Raw genomic sequence first — 26003 nt, 5'->3', positions numbered from 1 at the left:
CATCAGTGGACAGAGGAGGTGGAGGTAGGCCTTTGTTGACCTATTGTACAAAGTTGAAGGAAACCCTGACCATTCTATGGGAGGCGGTACATGCCAATCTATCTCAAGCACACACAATAAAAAAACAAATGTTTGATAAAGGAGGCAAGATAAAAGAATTCACTGTAGGTGAGAAAGTACTTATATTATTCCACACTATGGAGAACAAACTGTCACCTACCTGGCACAGTCCCTACCCCATCCTAGAGAAAGGGACTCCAGTGACCTATAGAGTAGATGTTCCCCATGGTAAGAGGGTGGGACAGATGTATCACATAAACCTATTTTAAAAATGTGAATAACTTCCCCCTGCTCATCAAGCACCAATAGCCTCTATTTCTTTGATTACCAGCAGTACTTCCTTGGATATACCAGTATATCCCTGTAATGAAGCAGATACAACAACTATAAAGATGGGAAAGACGTTAACAGAGCAACAGAAGCAACAGCTATGCATCCTGTTGCATCAATACCCGGACCTTTTGTCTGGCAGTCTAGGCCATACCGGCCTCATCACCCATGATATTGTAACTGAAGGTACCTGCATGGTATAGGTAAAAGCCTTATCGCATTCCCGAGGCCAGACTACAGGCAATGAACAGGAGGTGCTGTCCATGTTGGATGCGGACATCATTGAACTGTTGTATAGCTATTTTAGTCATATTTTAGACACGTTGGTTTTAAGATAACGAGGCCTGCCTCTGTACACTTCAACCATGTTAAATTTTCTTCAGCATTGCTTTATTCTTCTAGCATTATTTGTGGTGCTGTTTTATTTTCTTTATCTCATTGTACTTTCGCCTAGGAAAGCATTACGTTTTTTGTAAGACATTTATTTCACTTTGTGCTTTCTCAAAGGATACAGTCAAATAGGGTTGCCGAGAAACGTGGTATGCTGTGTTTCCAACATTCACAGAAAACATACATTCATACGTGGGGACCTTTTCTTAGAATGTCAGTTGTTTAATTATAAAAATACCCCCTGTCCCAGACACAGTAGAGGGAGATTCCAGCCAGATGACCACAACTGTATGCTGATTGCTTTGCTGCAGCTACTTGCCTAGACGTTCGGACCCCTGATCCACATGGGGACGGTGTCTCTCTAGACTACAGGCTTCTTCCTCCAGGTATGTGGGTTGGTGTACCCCCAGGGGGAAAACCCAAAGGGCAGATCAGGCTTATTACGATGTGCTCAGACATAGTGTAGGTAGAAGAAATATATGCATCACTCCTAGTGACGGTATAGTAGGATTATTCTTGTGTTTTACTCTGTTAGTTACCTGTTTGCTTTTATTGTGTTTCATCATCCTAGTTATTGCAATACACACCTTTTTATCTAAGATGCAGTTACTTCAGTAAATTCGTATTGAACTATATTCTGCCTCTGTCGTCTTTGCCTGCTTGAGACTTTTGGAAACTGAGAGAAATAGATGGAATCTGAATGCCCATAATTCCCCTGAGGAGTCATCTTGTCATGCGCCCGGTTGCCACAATCATCTCAGCTCTAGATGAGGCCCTAGTTAGCCGGAGAACTTGGATTCGGCCGACAGGCGTCATGTGGTGTGGAATTCTACTTAGTAACCACAATCCATGTGATCCTGTTTCCCAAATCCAGTAGCCTCATTAGCATAATGAGAACCTGCGCGACATGGTGCCACCAACGTTTGGTCAGGCACTAATATTCAGATCCTCCTAAGTATCTCTGTCTCATTTAAGGCTAAAGACATCTTGATACTATATTTACGGAGACGTCTGTGGTATTGAGGATTTCCTCCTCAGCTATATAGGTAGTCCCAATCTTGAGCTGTAGGTTGTTCAAGCTTGAACCTTAAAAGGACCAATCCCCACTAGGTATCCTTATCTCTGAACATATATCTACCATTAAAATGGAGAACCCACAATGGGTAGCAATTGCAGTAAATATGCGACCACCCCTTACTGCACATTTACTGGCAAATTGCCCAGGGGGTCCAGTTACATTTGTTGTTGAGGCACAGCCAGCTTATAGAACAGATTTTTTTTTATTCTTGAGTCCCCTTTCCAGCAGTAGATGGGAACACGAATACATTCCACCACTTTACAGCTGCAAACAAACAAGCACAATACAGAGCTTATGCATATTTAGAAATGCCTTTATCTTATCAAGACCATAACAATTGACTTGATGGCGCCCTATCACACACAATATTACATGTTAGGTTAAGTCCTCTGAGCAATGAAAGCCAGACCTGGCCTTTATTGGCCACACATACACCACACACTAAAGCAGGGACCTTAGCGGTAGCTGAGGTTCACCGCTTATATATAGAGCTCACAACAATATACAGATTATTAGTACAGTTTGACATGCAAACATTAAATACCAACCCAGCATGTGCTGCCCCAGTGCAACAACATGCAGTGACACAAGGCACTAACTCTGTGACCGTACATTCGATCATGGGTAAAGTACCAACCAAGCAGGAGGTAATTCCTTTTTGGTTACCTCCAAAAATAAATGCACTAGAAGCAGTTTTTCTTCATACAGGACCTCAGGATAAGCATAGAATGCTCACCATGTGCTTGCCATTCAGATTGGTTCCCACAGCTGATAACTGCAACACATGGGGCACGGTATTTTCCACGCTCTATACTACCGCACACGGTACACCAACACTTGCCAATCTTCCGGTGGTGTTAAAACAAATTCAAGATAAATACGAGGCTGCCCCGGACATGGATTTGGGGATGCAATTAATGGGCAATTTTGCCACAGTATCTTCAATTATATTAAGTCATATGAAAGGGGAAGCAGTTGCACTAGCAGTGCGCATGCAGCTCCAAGATGTTCCTCCACAGGATCAAGAACGGGACCTACCAAAGATTATCGCGGCTCCCTTTGGATTTGGGGATGCAATTAATGGGCAATTTCACCATAGTTTCTTCAATTATATTAAGTAATCTGAAAGGGGAAGCAGTTGCACTAGCAGTGCGCATGCAGCTCCGTAATGTTCCTCCACAGGATCAAGAACGGGACCTACCAAAGATTATCGCAGAGACCTAGTCTAGTATTGATTGAGATGGCCTTGGGGCCAGACTGATTAAACCGCGAGTTCAAGGCAAATCTGATAAAGATACTACCAAGCAAGCACCTGAAGGTTAAAAAAAAATTGCTGGGATAAAAAACAACAAACACCTAAAAAAGAAAGGTGAGAATCTCCACATGCGGAGACTCCACAAAATAGGTACAACCTTATAAATGGGTGATAATATAAAAATTCCTGACAGATATCAGTATACTGATACACACCAATTTCGTTTCTTTCAGGACTCACCACAAAAACTCAGTGAGAGAGGTGGGTGGTCAGAGCAGCGAAATGAGTGTGTGAAACCGAGAAAGGACTCACAACGCTCGTCCGAAGTTTCAGTTAAAAAAGAAGAGAAACTTCCCCAACAAAAACCCCAATTTAAAAAGAAAAAGGTGGCAGCAGTTACAATTCCACATGCCACTCAAGAAAAGGGCTTTACTGAAGAACAAGAAGTGAGCACTGGCACTGCTCTACAGTGAAACAGAGGTTACAATAGGTTGCCAGGATCTTCAAGAGCATCTGGAGGTGAAAGCAACTGATGACTTCTTACAAGGTCAGACTGCAGGCATGAGTGTCTCCACACCCGATAGGGTGTACAGAGTAACTATTCAGTTAGAAGGGAACATTGAATGCATAATTGACGCTATCTTTTTGGACCGCATAGTTTCTTTTTACCATATTTTTCTGGCTAGAAAAGATTGCCCGCCAGAATTCATCTGCAATCTCCCTTATGGAGAGGATGTGACTGAAAAATCTTTCTCGCCCCTTGTTCCCAGAAAGCTTGTTGAAATGCATGCCATTGATTGGGCATTAGCACAAGCACAGCCACTTGCGTTACATCGCAATCACGTAGGATGGGACAAAGATTCCCCCTGCCATGTAATACCAATAAAATCCCAACCGCAACCTCAACCTCAATATCCTATAAAATATGAAGCTAAAGCACCTGTGAAGGAAATCTTCAACCAATTGGAGTACCAGGGTGTTATGGAACCCTCAGACTCATCCATGAATAATCAATTTTTTCCATTTGTTAAACCTGACCATTCATATATAATAGTCCTAGACTACAGACATTTAAATAGTCACACTAAAACATTTGCCATACAAAATGCACATAGCACAGCACTTACAAGAACAGACCAGAGCTGTTCTCAGCTTGTGTAACATCTATTTTACACGACATTGACCCTGAGGTGTTGTCATATGTGGATGACATTTATCTCACAGACGACGACCTCATGCAACATTTAAGACAGGTAGCCCACATTGTTGTAGTACTTGCCGAAATCGGCTACAAATCACACGCGTTGCAGATTGAACCCCAGGCTGATGAAGTCAGGTGCGCTGGCGTGGATGGCGTCGGGCCTGCGGTGCGAAGCGGGACGATGCAACATGCGGTGCCCATAGGTCACGGTGCAGCCAGCGGCTCAGTGACGGCGTCCAGTGGCATCGGTGAGACCAGGGCTGCGGTGTGAAGCGGGGCGGTGCGACGTGCGGTGTCCACAGGTCACAGTGCAGGCAGCGTCATCATCGTTGCTGAAGCGCTGTCGTCAGTAGGCCCACGCCAGTGGTACGGGACGGTGCTTTGTGACCCTCACCAGCGGTGTCCACAGGCCACGGTGCAGGCAGGATGCCTGGTGACGAGACAGGAGTCGATGGTGCTGGCGTCGGTGGACCGGGGCTGCAGTGCAGGATGGGACGGTGCTTCGTGTACCTCACAAGCGGTGTCCACAGGCCACGGTGCGGGCAGCGGTGCCGGTGTCAGCAGGAGCGGTGGCATCAGGGATGCCCAGGCTGCGGTGTGAGCAGGCGATGCCGGAGTGCGGGGCCCACAGGTTGTGGTGCGAGCAGCGGCTCGGTGAAGTCATCCGATGACGGCGTCAGTGAGACCAGGGTCGCGGTGCGAAGCGGGGCAATGCGACTCCGTGTGTCGTCGGCAGGTCATGGTGCAGGCCAACAGCGTCGTTGCCGGCATCGCAGTGGGTTCTCCTCTTGAACAGCACAAAACACACAGTTCCCAGTGCTGCAGGTCGAGGAAACTGAAGTCTTTGGTGTCCCTGAGACTTCCAGCAGGAGACAAGCTCTAATCCAAGCCCTTGGAGAATTTTCTCAAGCAGGACACACAGCACAAAGTTCACCCTTTGCACTCTTTTCAGGCAGAAGCAGCAACTGCAGGCCAGTCCAGGAAAGTAACACAGCAAAGGGACAGTACTACTCCTTCAGCTCTCCAGCTCTTCTCCTACACAGAGGTTCTTCTTGATTCCAGAAAGATTCTAAAAGTCTGGGGTTTTGGGGCTTCTTCTTAGACCCAGTTCTGCCTTTGAAGTTGGCAAACTTCAAAGCAAAGTCTCAAGTGTTTTCAAGATCCTTCCTTGTCCAGGCGAGGCCCCAGAGACTCACTAGGGGGTCGGAGACGGCATTGTGTGAGGGCAGGCAAGGTCCTTTCAGGTGTGAGTGACCACTCCTCCCCTCCAGCACAGACGGCAAATCAAGATATGCAGGCTACACCCCAGCCCCCTTTGTGTCACTGTCTAGAGGAGAGGTTTGAACAGCACAACTGTCAAACTGACCCAGACAGGGAATCCACAAGCAGGCAGAGCCACAGAATCGATTAAGCAAGAAAATGCATACTTTCTAAAAGTCTCATTTTCAAACTAACAATCTAAAAAACAACTTCACTAAGAGATGTATTTTTAAATTGTGAGCTCAGAGACCCTAAACTCCACATTTGTATCTGCTCTCAAAGAGAATCTGCGCTTTAAGGATACTTAAAGGCAGCCCCCATGTTAACCTATGAGAGAGATAGCCCTTACACAGTGAAAACCAAATTTGGCAGTATTACAGTGTTAGGACATATAAAACACACTAGTATATGTCCTACCTTAAACATACATGGCACCCTGCCCATGGGGCTACCTAGGGCCTACTTTAGGGGTGCCTTACATGTAGTAAGAGGGAAGGTTTAGGCCTGGCAAGTGGGTACACTTGCCAAGTCAAATTGGCAGTTTAAAACTGCACACACAGACACTGCAGTGGCAGGTCTGAGCCATGTTTACAGGGCTACTAATGTTGGTGGCACAACCAGTGCTGCAGGCCCACTAGTAGCATTTGATTTACATGCCCTGGGCACCTCTAGTGCACTTTACTAGGGACTTACCAGTAAATCAAATATGCCAATCATGGATAAACCAATCAACAGTAGACTTTACACAGAGAGCATATGCACTTTAGCACTGGTTAGCAGCCTAGAGTCCTAAAGCCCCCCAAAAAGGTCAAAATAAATAGGAGGAAGGAGGCAAAAAGACTGGGGATGACCCTGCAAAAAAGGGCCATTTCCAACAGAATTCAAATGTATGTTCCAGATCTTGATGGTCATGGCATGGAAGTTGCAGATAAACCCTATGACATAAATAAATGTGTCACTGTCTTGCAGGACTTACAACAGTTCTGTGATGACAATGCATCTGCCAATGCTGCCTCCCTTGGAATCAGGGATGTACCAGTAACATTCTCCAGCTAGATTCCTAAACATGGGGATCTAGTGCATGAAAAGATTGCTGTGAAAAAGGAATTTGTTTCTTCTTACCATGCACTGGTTCCAGTCCTGGGAATACACAGTACCAGAATTGTGATTCTACCACAACTGCCTGGCTCTAAAGAAAATCCCTTTGTTTCCATTGACAATGTCAAATTACACCATGTGGCCAATCCTGCACAGCAGACCTAGAGAACTCCTGAGTAGTGCCCGAATCCTTCCCACTACAGACCTGGATGTTCCCCTACAAGTCTTCAATAGCAATGCTGATACCTCTCCGAGCTTGGGTAGGGTGGAAAATTAGATTTCATTGGTTCCACTGACAACCACTTCCACAATGATTTCTTCTAATACGGAGCAATGTTCTACAAATTCTACACAAACTGATGTAGTAACTTACTATACAACACCGAGGGAATCTTTAGCAGCTTCACCTCTTCAAATTACACCTCCAGCATTTGTTTGTACAGATGATGGTTACTTCGTTGCCACTGACGACTTTTCTTTAGACTCATCTGCCTCTACTGCAACAGAACTTTCAAGAGCACGTAAGCTGATACTTTGGCTTAAAATGAATTATTTCATTAGCCCATGGATTTATCTTTGGGTCTTATTGACTGTACTCGCCTTTCTCCTTTGGATTGGTTTTGCTACATTTTTCTTTCTTCTGATGCAGGGTCATTTTCTTCTTGAACGTTCTACAGTTGAACTGGTGGATGAGGTTCTAAAACCCCATTTTTCATCACATAAAATTCGCTGAGACTTGTCTCTAGTGAAAATTATAGCCATACCAATTCCCAATGGGATTGTTTGGGATAAAGTATTATTCGATATATATGGGCCTACTGAGGTCATTCAAATACCATATGTATTTAAACTTTCCATGACAGATGTGATCACACCCGGAGTGGTTTCTGATGATTGGGATGTGAAAACTGTTGATGCTATGATGTCTGATCTACAGTTTTATACAGTATTTGAAAATAAAGATGTGTACCAGTTTAAAGGAAATTACGGAGATATGTTCTGTTATAATTGCTATGGACATTATTTCATTCACAGAGCAAGTACCCCAAAGACTATTTTTAAATATACACAAAGGGAACACTGCCCGACTCCACCAGTAGGCAGTTCTAAAAAGTATACTGAGAAATTTGCATAATTTACTGGGCAGAATGTCAAGAATTCTGAGTCATATTTTAAATTGACAGAAATGGAAAGTCAACATGTTTTATTGACAGATACAAAATTGATTTACTTTGATTCATTTGTTTTCCAATTGGCTATAGAAAAAGTGTGAGGGGAACAAAAACTGGCAAATAAGAGGAAAAGAAGCTTTATTTAGAGCATGTATGATTCCTGTTCAAATGATATTTTTAAATGAAAGAGTACAACAAACTAACTGTTTAGGCTTAGCAAACATTAAAGAACTGAATGTGCGCGCCCAGCATTCCCACCCCAGGTAAATGTTACAAATGGCAAAAATATATAAATGCATCCGAAGATCACCTCAATGAATGGGTCCAAAATGGTACATTTAGCGCATCATTTCGCATCCTGGTGGGTGGTTATTATGGCCTGTAGACACCAATGGGTTCCACACTCATTTTGTTAACTCCTCAGGGGTTTTAGAATGAATAAGCCGGACCCTTGCTATGTGCCCTCAGAACACTTGGGTATAGTGACAACATATAGGGGGTTATTACAACTTTGGAGGAGGTGTTAATCCGTCCCAAAAGTGACGGTAAAGTGACGGATATACCACCAGCCGTATTACGAGTCCATTATATCCTATGGAACTCGTAATACAGCTGGTGGTATATCCGTCACATTTGGGACGGATTAACACCTCCTCCAAAGTTGTAATAACCCCCATAGTGTAGGGAAACTATGCCAGCAATGGCTGAAGGTCTCCTCACTAGATGCTGTCAAAGAACATCTAAGTCTCGTGTCCAATAACACAGATTTACATGATTTCCTGTTATGCCCCAGAAGACAATGCAGAAAATGCTTCTTATATGCTTCATATAATGAAATGTGGAAGCTTTCCCAACAAGAGGCTGCTGCTAAGGCAAATAGATCAGGAAAAGTTACAGAAAGAACTAGCCATTGTAGATAATGGGATTAACACCTTAAATAATATTGTATCCTCTGCAATAGATACAGTGCAGAGTGATGTATAATTTTTGCAACATGGAAAAAGTCAGCTAAGATCCATTATGCTGTTAGGTTGGACACTACAAACATTGAAAGCAGGTCGCTTTCCTGGCAACAAGTGAGCGCAAGGGAGATTTTTTCCACATTTAATTTAACCCAATAACAACAGGAGTCCTGGGACACAGGAGGGCACTGAGGGCCCAACGCCACGGCCCAGGAGGGTAATGGCCAAAGGCAAGTATTGCAATCAGGAGGTGGCGGGCGGGACTCCGGATCTGCACAGGGCATGTGTGAAAAACATAGCACCCTTGTTTTGGTACAGATAAACAGCACTATCCCCAGAAGCACGGTGATGGGCACTGCAAAAGATAAGGCAGAATACCTCAGCAGTATATATGACTGATCCCTTATTATTTCCCGAGGGCCACACCACTCCTGTTTGTAGGGACATAAAGAAGGAATAGACAAGTCCCGGAGGAACCACCAGGGAGAGACGACAGCCGGCCTGTCTTGGGCAATGCAGAGAAACAGGAACCATAACTTCTTGATCTATTCTCCACCTGATCCACTAACTGTGCAAAAATAAACCACAGCATCCCTAATTTCCGCCTCAGTACTTCTCTAGCTAAACCAGGAGGGGTGGGACTTCCAGAAGAAGGGTCCATATAAATACTACAGGTGGCTGATTTTAATCTTTAGCCATTTGTCTGTTAGTTCCTTTACCCGATAAAATAAAGCCCGAGGAGTTTCACCCAGCCCCTCCTTTATCAGTCTTAACCGGATTCTGTTTCGTCATCTACGCCTAACCTTCCAAGAATACTTATTTTTTTATTTCACTGTAAGGAGTCACATCCTGTGGGTTAGCAGCCTTATATACAGTTAGCAACTCTCCAGTTAATAGGGGACCCAAATATTGTCCCCACTGATTTGCGGACCACCCAGTGGCCTGGGCAATTCTCAGTTATTGGAAGAAAAAAAAACGAGGGTCTTCTCCAAGAGCGTGTTTATGTAACACCATGGACAGTAAAGCTGTATGTCTCTGCTGTTGTCCTAAGACTTCTTCAAGCCTCCTTATGGTAGTATATTGACTGTGAGGTACTTTATGTAACTGTTGCGACTGAGGTTGTCTTTTGAGAAGTCGTCATAAGCTTCTCTAATGCCCACTCCAGTTTTTGCTGGCCATCTGCTAGTTTTGCAACAAAGCCTGAATTGTTTCCCATTCCACTTCTGACACCACTTTGTGGAGGGATGGACGGAAGTAAGGCTTTGAAGGCTTGGTTGTTATAATTTTCCGCATCTTTATTTTATAATTTTCCACACAATGCAAAAAACAAATTCTTTTTGGTGTCCTTAGAAAAAAACATTGTTTCCCCATAGAGTTTCTCCCACTATTGTAGTTACAGCTCGTCTAAATTCTCGCTCTCTTTCACTTTCTCTGGGATCCTCATGGTCTCCCCAATGATGTCCCTTGAGAAATGGAAAAGGGTTGCCCTGGTAAATATATGTTTTATTAGATATTTTATTCTCCTTCCTGCCTCTATCCACTAGACTCTTGCCCTATTTTTCCATTTTCCAATTTCTTCTTCCTGTGAGTCCTAACCACCACTTCTTACAAAAGTAGCTTTAGAAGTTATGATACAGAAAAGCCTGTTGAGTTTGAGGAAGTGAAAATAAACCTGAGCACACTTATCCAAGAAGATACGGTAAGGAAGAAAAACAACCTCTCTCTCTTTATACCTGGTGCATGAGATAGCATCTTTCTGTATCCATCAAAAGAGAAAAAGGGAAGGAGAAAAGAAAAAAGGTTTGAAATCAAGCTAGCATAATCCCGGTATTGCACCTCTCCATACCCAATTGTTAAAAGGGGGAACAAAACTTCTGGTCATGCTTGGTTTATGGGCCGTCGGGCAGCATACAATAACTCATCCAGGGTAGTCACAGGACTTCTGGATTGTAATGGGACGTATAGAGTCAGTGGATCCACACTCCTCTGTCCAGGTGTCTCTCTCCTCAGTATCCTCGCCTCCCGTCTCCTCTTCGGCCAAGGTCTCTCTCTGTTCACACAACAGCTTCTCCTGCTCCTTTCCTCCACTGGTTATTTCTTCTTCACACTCTCTTCTACGTCGCCATCCTGTCCTTCTCCTCCCTCATTTCTTCTTGCCAGGAAAATTCCTTCCTCAATCTCTCTCCTCTTTGTTTCCACTTCTCCTCCCTCCTACCTTCCTCTCCTTGCCTATCCACCTGTGCTCATTTATTTCTTGGTTGCCCTTTTCCTCAAGGAACGTCATGGGAGGAATGGTGCCTCTCACTGCTAAATTTTCTGACTATTTACCCTTATTGTTCCCCAAAGTCACTGGTGGACTGAAGCACTTAATTGCACCACCACTGCAGTCAGAAAGTGAAAACAGGGCTTTAAGTCTGCCACTGCAGCCTAGTGGGTCAGCTTTTATACTGTGAATCTGACATGGCGAAATAAACTCTTTTGACAAGTCGAAACCTTTCTTTTTAATATTTAAACGTCACCCCTAGGGAAGACCTTAACAGCCCATGAGACAGGGTGCTAAATATTTACAAAAAGAGCATGTTTTATTTAGGCTTTAGTTGCCCTGACAGTGAAAACTTGCAATTGTAATTTTCACTGTAGCAAGGCTGATAGTCCGATTGGCTAACATGGGGTTACACTAGCCCAACCACTAAGTGCTAACCTACATTTGGTACCACCAATATAGTACTTCAAGGTATCAAATAAATTGTTACATTAAACATTAAACCTGTATTATTGCTGAAGTAGGATTTAAAGTTACTTTGAATATAAAGTCCCAAAGTTCTAGTAGAAGTTTCTGATGTACAAAGCCCTCAATCAGGGTAGCCTTCATGAGTTCATAGGATTCTGCATCTTTACCAGAGAGTGTGAGGAGTCTATCCCTACACTTTCCAGTCAACGTTTCCCAAAGGAGAGCACCTCAGTGAGATTTGTTTACTTTTCTGGTTGCACAAGCCCTCTCAAAAGCTGTGAACCATTTGGTGATGTCATCACCATCTTCATATGTTGTTACAATCCCTTTGGGGATTTTTAGGATGTCAGTATATTCTCTGACCCCAGTTATGTTGCTGCCACCATTGATGCGAGCGAAACCCAGCTCATTTCTTTCCCTCTCTCTGGCTAGGAGCTGTCTCTCCAAAACAAATCTTTTGGCCATCCTGGCTAACAGGAGGTCATCTTCATTGAGGCTGCCCTCAATGCTTCCAGAGTTACTGGTCTCCCCTGTGGAAGAACCCATTTCCCTGACTATTACTTGTGGAGACAGGGTTTGAGGGACCCTGTTCTCCCTTGTTAGGACAGAAGGGAGGGGATCATCCTCCTGGTCACTAACTTCCCCCTCTGCAGGATTATCCTCAGAGGGGTGGTCCTTTGCAAACTCTGCCAAAAGCTCCTGGAGCTTTACTTTGGTAGGGTTGGACCCAGTCTTTATATTTTTTAGCTTACAGAGAGTCCTTAACTCTGACATCCCTAGATGCAGGTAAGGGGTGAGGTTGAGTTCCACCACCATCTCATCTGTGCTAGACATTATTTCTCTAAAAGTTGGGATTGCTTTTTAAGAATCTAAAAACCTACTTCTAGAACTTAAATCCAAACTTTTAAACTCTAAAAGAAATGCTGACAGGGACTTACACAAGGCCCTAGCAGGATTTTTAAACATTTAGAAAAATAGTTCAAATTGCACAAATCATTTTCTAATGACAATTTTTGGAATTTAGTTGTGTGATCAGGTATTGGCTGAGTGGTCCAGCAAATGCAAAGTCTTAGACCCCACTGCTGATCCACCAATGTAGGAATTTGCTTCTGTGTGTACTATCTCAAAGTAAGAGATAGTGTGCACAGAGTCCAAGGGTTCCCCTGAGTGGAAAGATAGTGGCAAAATTAGATAATTCGAATGCTCTATTTTGTGGTAGTGTGGTCGAGCAGTTGGCTTATCAGAGGGTAATGTTAAGCATTTGTTGTACACACACAGGCAATACATGAGGAACACACTCAAAGACTTAACTCCAGGCCAATAGTTTTTATATAGAAAAATATATTTTCTTAATTTATTTTTAGAACCACAAGTTCAAGATTTGAAGTAAATACATAAAATGCAAGGTACTTGTAGGAAGTTGGCTCTGTATGCACTATTTCAAAGTAAGGAATAGTATGCACAGAGTCCAAGGGTTCCCCTTAGAGGTAATATAGTGGCAAAAAGAGATAATACTAATGCTCTATTTTGTGGTAGAGTGGTCGAGCAGTAGGCTTATCAAAGGAGTAGTGTTAAGCATTTGTTGTACATACACACAGGCAATAAATGAGGAACACACACTCAGAGACAATTCCAGGCCAATAGGTTTTTGTATAGAAAAATATATTTTCTTAGTTTATTTTAAGAACCACAGGTTCAAATTTTACATGTAATATCTCAAATGAAAGGTATTGCAGGTAAATACTTTAGGAACTTTGAATAATCACAATAGCATATATACTTTTCAAATAAAACACATATAGCTATTTTAAAACTAGACACCGTGTAATTTTCACAGTTCCTAGGGGAGGTAAGTAATTGTTAGTTCTTGCAGGTAAGTAAACCACCTACGGGGTTCAAGTTTGGGTCCAAGGTAGCCCACCGTTGGGGGTTCAGAGCAACCCCAAAGTTACCACACCAGCAGCTCAGGGCCGGTCAGGTGCAGAGTTCAAAGTGGTGCCCAAAACGCATAGGCTTCAATGGAGAAGGGGGTGCCCCGGTTCCAGTCTGCCAGCAGGTAAGTACCCGCGTCTTCGGAGGGCAGACCAGGGGGGTTTTGTAGGGCACCGGGGGGACACAAGTTAGCACAGGAAGTACACCCTCAGCAGCACGGGGCGGCCGGGTGCAGTGTGCCAACACACGTCGGGTTTTCAATTGGAATCAATGGGAGACCCAGGGGTCTCTTCAGCGATGCAGGCAGGCAAGGGGGGGCTCCTCGGGGTAGCCACCACCTGGGCAAGGGAGAGGGCCTCCTGGGGGTCACTCCTGCACTGGAGTTCCGATCCATCAGGTCCTGGGGGCTGCAGGTGCAGGGTCTTTTCCAGGCGTCGGGATCTGAGAGTCAGGCAGTCGCGGTCAGGGGGAGCCTTGGGATTCCCTCTGCAGGCGTCGCTGTGGGGGGTCAGGGGGGACAACTTTGGTTACTCACAGTCTCGGAGTCGCCGGGGAGTCCTCCCTGAAGTGTTTTTCTCCACAAGTCGAGCCGGGGGCGTCGGGTGCAGAGTTGCAAGTCTCACGCTTCTGGCGGGAAACGCAGTCGTTTTAAAGTTGCTCCTTTGGAAACAAAGTTGCAGTCTTGGGTGAACAGGGCCGCTGTTCTCTGGAGTTTCTTGGTCCTTTTAGAGCAGGGCAGCCCTCTGAGGATTCAGAGGTCGCTGGTCCTGGGGAAAGCGTCGCTGGAGCAGTTTTCTGCCCAAGGGGGGGAGACAGGCCGGTAGAGCTGGGGCCAAAGCAGTTGGTGTCTCCGTCTTCTCTGCAGAGTTTTTCAGCTCAGCAGTCCTCTTCTTCTTAGGTTGCAGGAATCTGAGTTCCTAGGTTCTGGGGAGCCCTTAAATACTAAATTTAAGGGCGTGTTTAGGTCTGGGGGGTTAGTAGCCAATGGCTACTAGCCCTGAGGGTGGGTACACCCTCTTTTTGCCTCCTCCCTGAGGGGAGGGGGCACATCCCTAATCCTATTGGGGGAATCCTCCATCTGCAAGATGGAGGATTTCTAAAAGTCAGAGTCACCTCAGCTCAGGACACCTTAGGGGCTGTCCTGACTGGCCAGTGACTCCTCCTTGTTTTTCTCATTATCTCTACTGGACTTGCCGCCAAAAGTGGGGGCTGTGTCCAGGGTGCGGGCATCTCCACTAGCTGGAGTGCCCTGGGGCATTGTAACACGAAGCCTGAGCCTTTGAGGCTCAATGCTAGGTGTTACAGTTCCTGCAGGGGGGAGGTGTGAATCACCTCCACCCAGAGCAGGCTTTTGTTTCTGTCCTCAGAGAGCACAAAGGCCCTCACCACATGGGGTCAGAAACTCGTCTCTCAGCAGCAGGCTGGCAGAGACCAGTCAGTCCTGCACTGAACAATTGGGTAAAATACAGGGGGCATCTCTAAGATGCACTCTGTGTGCATTTATTAATAAATCCAACACTGGCATAAGTGTGGGTTTATTATTCTGAGAAGTTTGATACTAAACTTCCCAGTATTCAGTGTAGCCATTATGGAGCTGTGGAGTTCGTTTTTGACAGACTCCCAGACCATATACTCTTTATGGCTACCCTGCACTTACAATGTCTAAGGTTTTGCTTAGACACTGTAGGGGCATAGTGCTCATTCACCTATGCCCTCACCTGTGGTATAGTGCACCCTGCCTTAGGGCTATAAGGCCTGTTAGAGGGGTGACTTACCTATGCCATATGCAGTGTGAGGTTGGCATGGCATCCTGAGGGGAGTGCCATGTCGGCTTAGTCATTTTCTCCCCACCAGCACACACAAGCTGGCAAGCAGTGTGTCTGTGCTGAGTGAGGGGTCCCTAAGGTGGCATAAGACATGCTGCAGCCCTTAGAGACCTTCCCTGGCATCAGGGCCCTTGGTACCAGGGGTACCAGTTACAACGGACTTACCTGGGTGCCAGGGTTGTGCCAATTGTGGAGATAATGGTACATTTTAGGTGAAAGAACACTGGTCCTGGGGCCTGGTTAGCAGGGTCCCAGCACACTTCTCAGTCAAGTCAGCATCAGTATCAGGCAAAAAGTGGGGGGTAACTGCAACAGGGAGCCATTTCTTTACAGTACTCCACACAAGTAAGTTAGGAGCTTTGAATTAGAGCAATAACATACACAGTTTTAGTTAAAATGGCAATAAGCTATTCTAAAAGTGGGCACAGTGCAAAAATGAACAGTTCCTGGGGAGGTAAGTAATGGTTAGTTTGTCAGGTAAGTAAGGCACTTACAAGTCTAAGTGTCTGGGCATAGGTAGCCCACCGTTGGGGGATCAAGGCAACCCCAAAGTTACCACACCAGCAGCACAGGGCCGGTCAGGTGCAGAGGTTAAAGAGGAGCCCAAAACACATAGGCGCCTATGAAGAACAGGGGTGCTCCGGTTCCAGTCTGCCAGCAGGTAAGTACCTGTGTCCTCGGAGGGCAGACCAGGGGGGTTTTGTAGAGCACTGGGGGGGACACAAGTAGGCACACAAAACATACCCTCAGCGGCACATGGGTGGCCGGCTGCAGTGTGCAAAGCAGGCGTCGGGTTTTGTATTAGAATCAATGGAGGGACCCGGGGGTAACTCTAGCGGTGCAGGCAGGGCACAAGGGGGCTTCTCGGGCCAGCCACCGACTGGGCTAGGCAGAGGGTCGCCTGGGGGTCACTCCTGCACTGAAGTTCGGTTCCTTCTGGTCCTGAGGGCTGCGAGTGCAGTGCTTGGTCCAGACGTCGGGTTCCTTGTTACAGGCAGTCACGGTCAGGGGGAGCCTCTGGATTCTCTCTGCATGCGTCGCTGTGGAGATCCAGGGGGGTCATCTTGGGTTACTCACGAGGTCGCAGTCGCTTGGGAGTCCTCCCTGTGGTGTTGGCTCTCTGGAGCTCGAGCCGGGGGCGTAGGGTGCAGAGGGTGAAGTCTCACGCTTCCGGCGGGAAGAGTGAGGTCTTTAAAAGTTGCAAGAAAGTTGCTGAGTTGTTGCTGTTGTTAAACAGAGCCGCTGTTCACTGGAGTTTCTTGGTCCTTTGGTTCAGGGCAGTCCTCTGAGGCTTCAGAGGTCGCTGGTCCTTGTCGGATGCGTCGCTGTTGCAGTTTTCTTCGAGTCAGGAGACAGGCCGGTAGGGCTGGGGCCAAAGCAGTTGTCGTCTCCATCGTCTCTGCAGGGCTTTCAGGTCAGCAGTCCTTCTTCTTGTTTCAGGTTGCAGGAATCTGATTTCCTGGGTTCTGGGGTGCCCCTAAATACTAAATTTAGGGGGGGGTTTAGGTCTGGGGGGCAGTAGCCAATGGCTACTGTCCTGGAGGGTGGCTACACCCTCTTTGTGCCTCCTCCCTGAGGGGGGCACATCCCTAATCCTATTGGGGTAATCCTCCAAACCTAAGATGGAGGATTTCTAAAGGCAGGGTCACCTCAGCTCAGGACACCTTAGGGGCTGTCCTGACTGGTGGGTGACTCCTCCTTGTTTTTCTCATTGTCTCCTCCAACCTTGCCGCCAAAAGTGGGAGCAGTGGCCGGAGGGGCGGGTATCTCCACTAACTGGGATGCCTTGGGGCATTGCAACAAAAGGGGTGAGCCTTTGAGGCTCACCGCCAGGTGTTACAGTTTCTGCAGGGGGAGGTGAGAAGCACCTCCACCCAGTACAGGCTTTGTTCCTGGCCACAGAGTAACAAAGGCACTCTCCCCATGTGGCCAGAAATTCATCTGGTTGTGGCAGGCTGGCAGAAACTGGTCGGCCTAGCACTAGGAGTCTGACTGGTATTCAGGGGGCATCTCTAAGATGCCCTCTGGGTGCATTTTACAATAAATTCCACACTGGCATCAGTGTGCATTTATTGTGCTGAGAAGTTTGATACCAAACTTCCCAGATTTCAGTGTAGCCATTATGGAACTGTGGATTTCGTATTTGACAAACTCCCAGACCATATACTCTTTATTGCTACCCTGCACTTACAATGTCTAAAGTTTTGCTTAGACACTGTAAGGGCATAGTGCTCTTGCACATATGCCCTCACCTGTGGTATAGTACACCCTGTCTTAGGGCTGTAAGGCCTGCTAGAGGCGTGACTTACCTATGCCACAAGCATTGTGAGGTTGGCATGGCACTCTGAGGGGAGTGCCATGTCGACTTAGTCATTTTCTACCCACCAGCACACAAGCTATGAGGCAGTGTGCATGTGCTGAGTGAGGGGTCCCAGGGTGGCATAAGACATGCTGCAGCCCTTAGAGACCTTCCCTGGCATCAGGGCCCTTGGTACCTGGGGTACCATTTACAAGGGACTTATCTGAGTGCCAGGGCTGTGCCAATTGTGGAAGCAAAGGTACAGTTTAGGGAAAGAACACTGGTGCTGGGGCCTGGTTAGCAGGGTCCCAGCACACTTTCAGTCATAACTTGGCATCAGCAAAAGGCAAAAAGTCAGGGGGTAACCATGCCAAGGTGGCATTTCCTTACATGTCCTTAGAAAGAAAACATTGTTTCCCCATAGAGTTTCTCTCACTATTGTAGTTACAGCTCGTCTTAATTCGTGCTCTCTTTCACTTTCTCTGGGATCCTTATGGTCTCTCCAATGATGTCCCTTGAGAAATGGAAAAGGGTTGCCCTGGTAAATATATGTTTTATCAGATATTATATTCTCCTTTCTGCCTCTATCCACTAGACTCTTGCCCTATTTTTCCATTTTCCAATTTCTTCTTCCTGTGAGTCCTAACCACCACTCCTTATAAAAGGAGCTTTAGAAGTTATGATAGAGTTTGAGGAAGTGAAAATAAACCTGAGCACACTTATCCAAGAAGATAGGGTAAGGAAGAAAAACAACCTCCCTCTCTTTATACTTGGTGCATGAGATAGCATCTTTCTGTATCCATCAAAAGAGAAAAAGGGAAGGAGAAAAGAAAAAAGGTTTTAAATCAAGCTAGCATAATCCTGGTATTGCACCTCTCCATACCCAATTGTTAGAAGGGGGAAAAAACTGCTGGTCATGCTTGGTTTCTGGGTCATCAGGCGGCATTCAATAACTCACCCAGAGTAGCCACAGGACTTCTGGATTGTAATGGGAAGTATGGAGTCAGTGGATCCACACTCCTCCGTCCAGGTGTCTCTCTCCTCAGCATCCTCGCCTCCCGTCTCCTCTTCGGCCAAGGTCTCCCTGTTCACACAACACCTTCTCTTGCTCCTTTCCTCCACTGTTTGTTTCTTCTTCACACTCTCCTCTATGTTGCCATCCTGTCCTTCTCCTCCCTCATTTCTTATTGCCAGGAAAATCCTTCCTCAATCTCTCTCCTCTTTGTTTTCAACTCTCCTCCTTCCTACCTTCCTCTCCTTGCCTATCCAACTGTCCTCTTTTATTTCTTGGTTGCCCTTTTCCTCAAGGAACGTCGTGGGAGGAATGGTGCCTCTCACCGCTGAGTTTTCTGACTTTTACCCTTATTGATGCCCAAAGTCACTGGTGGACTGCAGCACTTAATTGCACCACCACTGCAGTCAGAAAGTGAAAACAGGACTTTAAGTCTGCCACTGCAGCCTAGTGGGTCAGCTTTTAAACTGTGAATCTGACATGGTGAAATAAACTCTTTTGACAAGTCGAAACCTTCCTTTTTAATATTTGTACGTCACCTCTAGGGAAGGCCTTAGCAGTCCATGAGACAGGGTGCTAAATATTTACAAAAAGAGCATGTTTTATTTAGGCTTTACATGCCCTGACAGTGAAAACTTGCAATTGTAATTTTCACTGTAACAAGGCTGATAGTCCGATTGGCTAACATGGGGTTACATTAGCCAAGCCACTAAGTGCTAACGTACATTTGGGTCCACCAATATAGTACTTCAAGGAATCAAATAAATTGTTACATTAAACATTAAACCTGTATTATTGCTGAAGTAGGATTTAAAGTAACTTTGAATAAAAAGCCCCAAAGTTCTAGTAGCAGTTTCTAATATACTACATCAGTTGTCATCCAAGACAGCTTACTGCCCTCATGCCACAAGGTGTGAATGGCTTTTGTGGAGCTAGACACTCTAGGATATCTTCTGAATGGGGAAAACCTATTGCAGAACCGGTTTTCCAGGAGGGGCAGGGTTAGAAGAATATACTTGACCACTTGCTATGGATACTCATACTTGATCTGGTCAAGCTATTTTTAGGACTTACTCACCCTTTCTGGCGAGTTGACAAAGAACAGGTGTCCTGTTCAGTCAGAAAGTCGAGGGGAAATCAAAGATGCCTTTAAATCATGTTCTTGTATGTCACATTTGCTCTGTGTTCATAGACAGAGGTCAAAAGTCAGTTTGTCTTACAAATAATGTTCCTTCTGACTGCAGAGTTCCAGGATTTTGTAATGTGAACTGCCTGACCTGCTGTTTAGATTGTAAAATAAAAGCATACAGAGTGTCAGGTTTTTCCTAACACACAACATTTAAAGGACTAAGGGGGTCATTCTGACCCCTGCGGGCGGCGGGAGCCGCCCGACCGCGGAGGCCATTCTGGCTTTCCCGCTGGGCTGGCGGGCGACCGCCAGAAGGCCGCCCGCCAGCCCAGCGGGAAACCCCTCCCCACGAGGAAGCCGGCTCCGAATGGAGCCGGCGGAGTGGGTATGTGCGACGGGTGCAGTGGCACCCGTCGCGTATTTCAGTGTCTGCAAAGCAGACACTGAAATACAAAGTGGGGCCCTCTTACGGGGGCCCCTGCAGTGCCCATGCCATTGGCATGGGCACTGCAGGGGCCCCCAGGGGCCCCACAACACCCCATACCGCCATCCTGTTCCTGGCGGTCACAGGATGGCGGTATGGGGTGTCAGAATCCCCATGGCGGCACAGCAAGCTGCGCCGCCATGGAGGATTCTGCAGGACAGCGGAAAACCGGCGGGAGACCGCCGGTTTTCCTGTTCTGACCGCGGCTGAACCGCCGCGGTCAGAATGTCCTGAGGAGCACCGCCAGCCTGTTGGCAGTGCTCCCGCATCCCCGGTCCCAGCGGTCCTTGACCGCCGGGGTCGGAATGACCCCCTAAGTCAACTGAACAAACATTTCAAAATTTATATCAGTAATGGTGAAAGGCCATTATTTGTATTTCTGTGTGATGCCATTTTTTTAATAGGATGAAAACAAATCAGAATACTTTAGGTGTTGATGTGCAAAAGATATGTTTTCTGAACCCCAATTTTCACAGATTGTTAATACACTATATAGTTCTATAGCTGCAAGTTAGTGCACAGGTTTTTGGGCATTTCTTGGAAATGTACTGTGTGTAGATGACATTATACTACCACATCATGGTTTAGTAGTTTTGCCCTGCTGGCAATCTTATTAGTAAACTAAAAGCAGGTCATGTGTCCCCCTATATGTGGGCTAGATTCTTGTGATACATGCAGCAAACCTTATTCTACTTAATCAAACAAAATAGTTTTTTTTGTACTGCAGAAATGCTGAGCCTTCGTATTTGAAGGTGCAATCATATGTGAGAATGAAGAAAAAGGTGACTCTGTAAACGATTTGTCTAGGATCGCAGAATTTGAGACCCGGTCATGGGTCAAGTACATTACAGTTAGGTGAAGTAAATTATTCAAGTTACTTGACCTGCAGGTCTAGTAACATTTATGATTTTTCAAAGCCTATGGGGTAGCTCATTATACTAGACACTCTTCAGTGGTATGCTAATTGCTCTGTCCCAGGGAATAAGGATTCTGGCATCTTGGATTTGGGCAAAGAGATGCACTGTGGGATTGTTTAGTGCCAATCCCCCAGGAACTGATGTAAGAGTTGGCAGACTTGCCCAGTGAGAATTTTGTTCTATTGATCAGGAAGTCCTCCCCCCCCACAACCTCAAAATTAGCATACTGTGCTATGGACAGGTGAGCGGACTCCAAGGGCTAGTTGGCTAGTCCCCTGTTATGTTTTAAATGCTTAATAGTTCAAGAAGCCCCGCACAGAGTGAGCTGTCCAATTGCCACTGGACTTGCCTTGGATTCCTCTGGTGTTGCCATTGAGATTGAGTTCTATCCCCAAGGTTGCCCCTGAGGACGTGGACCCTAAGCTGGTGCTAGAATGTACTATTTCTCCTCACAGAACTGCAACTTCTAAGCCTAGAGCTAAGCGGTAACAGTATTTGGCACAAGCTCCGAGGCTCATACTCTACTGCATTTTACTAGTTCGTAGGTAGCCCTGAACATTGTTGAGAACCAAGGCTCCCACCAGACTACTGAACTTCACCTATCCATCAACATCAAACCCAACACCGAACCAAGCTGCAGGGCCCCACCAACAAGAAACAGACCAAGAAAAGTCTAAGGTAAAAATTTGAGCAGGAAAAACCCCGCCCCTGCATATGACCCAAGGTTTATCGCGGTCAGCCTTAAACTTTGACTTTTGCCTAGAACCTCACATTCGAGGCTCATACACACCCACTACAAGTAAAATGCAGCGATGTATAAAACGTTTTAGGGTGATTTGTACTGATTTAAGAAAACCTTGCAATAACCATAATTCCAGTTTCCATCACCATATTTTTGTCATTTTGGTGTCTATTTAAAGATAAAAAATGTATACTGTTTTTATAAACAGGAGTTTAATTTTTATAGTGTTGTGTTTTGTACTTATTGATTGTTATGGTGGTGATAAATGCTTTACAATTGTTTTCCATTGAGCTAAACCTGACTGCTCTGTGCCACAGCTACCCAGGACTGAGCTAAGGTTTGATTTAAAGAAGCTTAACTAGACCTCATACAGAATAGGGACATTATTACTTGATGACCCGCTCCACCTAGTAATCCAGTTTCTCACATAAATTAACTTTCAGGCTGCCCATGTCCACTGTCTTTGTTATAAATGAGCATGCAAATAAATACCTTAAAAATTTTAAAATGCATACACACACATATAAATATGTATATATTCACTGATAAAAACAAACGCTACAGGGAGTTTATAGTTAGGTTGATATTTTACACACACAAAAGCATAGAAATTCAGCAGTTGTAGTTATACTTATAGATATGCTTATGTTATACTTATGTTAAGAAACTATAACTCATGGCCTAAAGTTACTTCATGGCATGAGTTACATTTTTTCAGATAAATATAACTATAGGTATACATAAGTATAACTATAACTGCTGAATTTCTACGGTTTCATGTGCGTAAAATGTCAATCTAACTATAACGCCCCTGTAACCTTTGATTTTTCAGTGAAAATGTTTGTTATTTTAAATGTAAAGTAATATATAATTACCGTGACACCCCCCTGCACGCAGCCAACCCTAAGAGTGAGGTTGGTATGTAAGTTGGTGTATTTTTTAATTGTTTTTCAGATCCACGCATCCCTTGCAAAGTTACACTGGTGACCACGCAGAGCACTGTGGTGGATCTGCTGAACGACCAAAATAAAAATTGGGCAATTTCTTGCCCAATGGGGGTCTCTCAGGGACACCTCCATCTGTCCTATGGGGTCACAATACCTGTATTCTGACCCCTTTTCTGTTTTTCTACTTTATTTTTCCCTCCCCTGTTACAAGTGAGAAAGAAAGTGGCAGCCGCAACTTACCTTTCAGGTTGCAGCCAGCCAATCAGGGCCTTGCTTTTTCCCTAAGATCCACGAAGGATCCACTACCCTAGGTATCTATATTTTATTTCCTCTGAAAGTACTGAACAGATTTACACCAAATTAGGAAAGGGGCTCCTTCTAGTCTAAGATCTACCGTTCTGCCAAATTTGGTGTAATTTTGTTCAGTGCTTGCGGAATCACCACAAATATTTCCAGACAGTAGCTAAAGTATCTAGTACACTACTTTTGAAAATTCCATGAAGATCTGTCAAACTGCGCCAAAGTTGTTACCAAAACACAAAACACTTTGGGGGTCATTCTGACCCTGGCGGTCTTTGACCGCCAGGGTCGCGAATGACGGAAGCACCGCCAACAGGCTGACGGTGCTTCCAAGCCCATTCTGACCGCGGCGGTAAAGCCGCGGTCAGAAAACCGGGACCGGCGGTTTCCCGTCGGTTTTCCCCCGGCTGGGCGAATCCGCCAGGGCAGCGCTGCAAGCAGCGCTGCCATGGGGATTCTGACCCCTTCCCGCCAGCCTGTTTCTGGCGGTTGTCACTGCCAGGAAGAGGCTGGCGGGAACAGGTGTCTTGGGGCCCCTGGGGGCCCCTGCACTGCCCATGCCACTGGCATGGGCAGTGCAGGGGCCCCCTAACAGGGCCCCATGAAGCTTTTCACTGTCTACCTACCAGACAGTGAAAAGCGCGACGGGTGCAACTGCACCCGTCGCACGCCCGCAACACCGCCGGCTCCATTCGGAGCCGGCTTCTGTGTTGCAGGCCTCCTTCCCGCTGGGCCGGCCGGCGCTACCATGGGTAGCGCCGGCCAGCCCAGCGGGAAGGTTGGAATGCCGGCAGCGGTCTTTTGACCGCGTAGCGGCCAAATGGTGGTTCCCGCCTCTTGGAAAAGTTGGTCCTAACAATATCTATCTACCGGCTACCGCCACTAGGTAAGATATATATATACACATATACTTGGCCGTGACCAAGACCGGGAAGGTCGAAACGCGTTGGTGTTAGTTTGTTTGGGGTCCTGTTATGTAATAAAAGCAATCTGCTGTAATCCTGTGAGTGCCGCATTTTTGACTTAATTATCAAACTGGAGTGAAGATATACATATATATATATATATATATATATATATATATATATATGTATATATATATATATATACATAGATATGTATAAACGGACTGGATGTCAGTCAATCATGCTGCCTGGATACTGGTCCATGGTTAGCCGAGTATGCTTAGGCTGATGTATAGGATGATGTCAGGAGTCAGGACTATCAAGACGAGGAGGAAAATAGCTTGATTTCAAGAATGTTGGCGTTATAGTATGGCTCTTCTGTGTTTACTACAGTCTTCATCTCTGTGAGAAGCAATACACCAAGGGAGACTAACTTTGCCCATAGATTTCTGCCAAGGCTTCTTTTGGTTCCCGAGTGTAGGAAGTTGGCTCTGTATGTGCTATTTCAAAGTAAGGAATAGCATGCACAGAGTCCAAGGGTTCCCCTTAGAGGTAAAATAGTGGTAAAAAGAGATAATACTAATGCTCTATTTTGTGGTAGTGTGGTCGAGCAGTAGGCTTATCCAAGGAGTAGTGTTAAGCATTTGTTGTACATACACATAGACAATAAATGAGGTACACACAAATCCAGCCAATAGGTTTTGTATAGAAAAATATCTTTTCTTAGTTTATTTTAAGAACCACAGGTTCAAATTTAACATGTAATATCTTGTTTGAAAGGTATTGCAGGTAAGTACATTAGGAACTTTGAATCATTTCAATTGCATGTATACTTTTCAAGTTATTCACAAATAGCTATTTTAAAAGTGGACACAGTGCAATTTTCACAGTTCCTGGGGGAGGTAAGTTTTTGTTAGTTTTACCAGGTAAGTAAGACACTTACAGGGTTCAGTTCTTGGTCCAAGGTAGCCCACCGTTGGGGGTTCAGAGCAACCCCAAAGTTACCACACCAGCAGCTCAGGGCCGGTCAGGTGCAGAGTTCAAAGTGGTGCCCAAAACGCATAGGCTTCAATGGAGAGAAGGGGGTGCCCCGGTTCCGGTCTGCTTGCAGGTAAGTACCCGCGTCTTCGGAGGGCAGACCAGGGGGGTTTTGTAGGGCACCGGGGGGGACACAAGCCCACACAGAAATTTCACCCTCAGCGGCGCGGGGGCGGCCGGGTGCAGTGTTAGAACAAGCGTCGGGTTCGCAATGGAAGTCAATGAGAGATCAAGGGATCTCTTCAGCGCTGCAGGCAGGTAAGGGGGGGCTTCCTCGGGGAAACCTCCACTTGGGCAAGGGAGAGGGACTCCTGGGGGTCACTTCTGCAGTGAAAGTCCGGTCCTTCAGGTCCTGGGGGCTGCGGTTGCAGGGTCTTTTCCAGGCGTCGGGACTTAGGTTTCAGAGAGTCGCGGTCAGGGGAAGCCTCGGGATTCCCTCTGCAGGCGGCGCTGTGGGGGCTCAGGGGGGACAGGTTTTGGTACTCACAGTCGTAGAGTAGTCCGGGGGTCCTCCCTGAGGTGTTGGTTCTCCACCAGCCGAGTCGGGGTCGCCGGGTGCAGTGGTGCAAGTCTCACGCTTCTTGCGGGGAGATTGCAGGGTTCTTTAAAGCTGCTCCTTTGGATAAAGTTGCAGTCTTTTTGGAGCAGGTCCGCTGTCCTCGGGAGTTTCTTGTCGTCGTCGAAGCAGGGCAGTCCTCAGGGGTTTCAGAGGTCGCTGGTCCCTTTGGAAGGCGTCGCTGGAGCAGAGTTCTTTGGAAGGCAGGAGACAGGCCGGTGAGTTTCTGGAGCCAAGGCAGTTGTTGTCTTCTGGTCTTCCTCTGCAGGGTTTTCAGCTAGGCAGTCCTTCTTCTTGTTGTTGCAGGAATCTGATTTCTAGGTTCAGGGAGAGCCCTTAAATACTAAATTTAAGGGCGTGTTTAGGTCTGGGGGGTTAG

This window comes from Pleurodeles waltl, chromosome 5 (assembly GCF_031143425.1).
Source record: "Pleurodeles waltl isolate 20211129_DDA chromosome 5, aPleWal1.hap1.20221129, whole genome shotgun sequence".
Taxonomy (NCBI): domain Eukaryota; kingdom Metazoa; phylum Chordata; class Amphibia; order Caudata; family Salamandridae; genus Pleurodeles; species Pleurodeles waltl.
Note: the sequence above shows the minus strand (reverse complement) of the source record.